General features: G+C 42.6%; 1 pseudogene; it reads left to right on the forward strand.

Annotated features, from left to right (window-relative positions):
• The first annotated feature begins 549 nt into the window (after positions 1–549).
• On the forward strand, positions 550–1,492 carry LOC126074040 (olfactory receptor 7G3-like; annotated as a pseudogene).
• The last annotated feature ends 634 nt before the right edge of the window (positions 1,493–2,126 follow it).

Here is a 2,126-nt window from a genome sequence, read left to right on the forward strand (position 1 = left end):
CTGTGTTTGGCAGAGCAGAACTATGTTCCATAGGGTTTTAAATGGCTGATTTTTTTTTTTCAGAATTAGATCATCAGCCCTTTTCTTAAGTTAGTAGTCCAGTGCTTAACCATTTGCACCACTCAGGGACCCCTTGAAAAAGAATGTGTGGTGAATAAAAACTTGGGAACGAGGAGAAGTGGTGAGGGGAATAAAAGGTAAATAAAGGAGAGGAGAAAGGAGAAAGAGAAGCAGAAGAAAATATCTATCACTGATATGGTTTCCTCTTTATGGAAGTATTTTAGCCAATAAATGAAAAAAGAAGAATATCAGCATTTTGTAAACCCCAATAAACTAATGGATTCCAGGTAATAATTATCATTAAAAAAAAAATAGGAGAAGCAGTCAGTATGTGGGTCCTAATGAAAGTACATAAGAATGTTTGCCAAAAATCGTACCTAAATCTAATCAAGCAAGTTCTTCCATAAAGATTCAGATAATAAAAATTAAGATTTCTCTTACATTTGGTTTGTTGTCACCCCCATCTTTTCTATCAGACCTATCAACAACATGACACCAGGGAACCTGTCAGACGCGGCAGAATTCCTCCTCTTGGGGCTCTCGGAGGGTCCAGAACTGCAGCCCCTCCTCTCTGGGCTGTTCCTGCCCCTACACCTGGTCACTGTAGCTGGAAACCTGCTCGTCATCCTGGCCACAGTCTCTGACTCTCACCTCCACACCCCCACGTACTTCTTCCTCTCCAACCTGTCCTTTGTAGACATCTGTTTCACCACCACCACGATCCCCAAGGTGCTGGCGAACACCCAGACACAGAGGAAATCCATCAGTTACACAGGCTGCCGCACCCGGATCTGCTTTGTCCTGACTTTTGCTGGACTGGAAAATGGAATTCTAGTGTAATGATGGCTTATGACAGATTTGTGGCCATCTGCCACCCACTGAAGTGCACGGCCATTATGAGTCCTACACTCTGTGAGCTGCTGGTTCTGTTGTCCTTCCTCATGGGTGTTCTTGATGCCCTGCTGCACACTCTGATGGCACTGCGGCTGTCCTTCTGCACAGATCTGGAAATACCCCACTTCTTTTGTGAACTAGCTCATGTTCTCGAGCTTGCCTGTTCTGATATCCTCATTAGTAACATCTTGGTCTATGTAGTGACCAGTCTTTTGGGTGTTGTTCCTCTCTCTGGGATAGTTTTTTCTTATACTCGAATTATCTCCTCTGTCCTGAAAATGCCATCAGCTGGTGGAAAGTATAAGGCTTTCTCCATATGTGGGTCACACTTAATAGTTTTTTTTTTTTATTCTATGGAACAGGTTTTGGGGTGTACCTTAGTTCTGCAGCTACTCACTCCTCTAGGAACAGTGCAGTAGCCTCTGTAATGTCCACTGTGGTCACCCCTCTGGTGAACCCCTTTATCTACAGCCTGAGGAACAAGGACATGATAGGGGCTTTGAGGAAACTCATCTCTAGAATATTCTCTTTCCATTGATGTGCCAGGGGCTTTAGCCTTAAGCTGCTGGAACATACCAGAAAGAAATACATAATGAGAGATTCATAAAGTCTGACCAAGTTCTTTGAAAACAGGAGACCAGAGACTGTAATGGTTAACGGTGAGAACTTTGGAATCCGACCACCTTGGTTTGAATCCTTTGTTCTGTCATAGCTCTGTGATGTTTGAAAATTGATTTCAACTCTCTAAGGTCAGTTATCTATAAAGCTGGCATAATTATATTAGCTCACATCTTTGGCAAAATTTGGGAAGATCTGAGATACTTTATCAGTGAGGATGCTTTTAGTTGTAAGAGGGAAAAGTCTCAACTAAAATAGGGACATACAATAAAAACAAGTATCATCTTTCCTAACAAAGAGCTTACAGGTAGGGTAAGTTTAGGCACAGAACCACTGGGGTGTTTTTTACTCCCTCGTGTGCTGGCTTCCTCCTAAGGTTTTTCCCTTGATGTTCACAAATGGCTGCAACAGTGCATGGATCATTTCCAGACACAGAAAAATGATCGCCTCTCCTTGGTGTCTTTGTAATGGAGAGATGATATTTCCAATGTGTCATCCAGAAGACGTTCTCTTCATCATCACCATGAATTGGGACATATGCCATGCATTAGCTT

This window comes from Elephas maximus, chromosome 3, assembly GCF_024166365.1.
Source record: "Elephas maximus indicus isolate mEleMax1 chromosome 3, mEleMax1 primary haplotype, whole genome shotgun sequence".
Lineage (NCBI taxonomy): Eukaryota > Metazoa > Chordata > Mammalia > Proboscidea > Elephantidae > Elephas > Elephas maximus.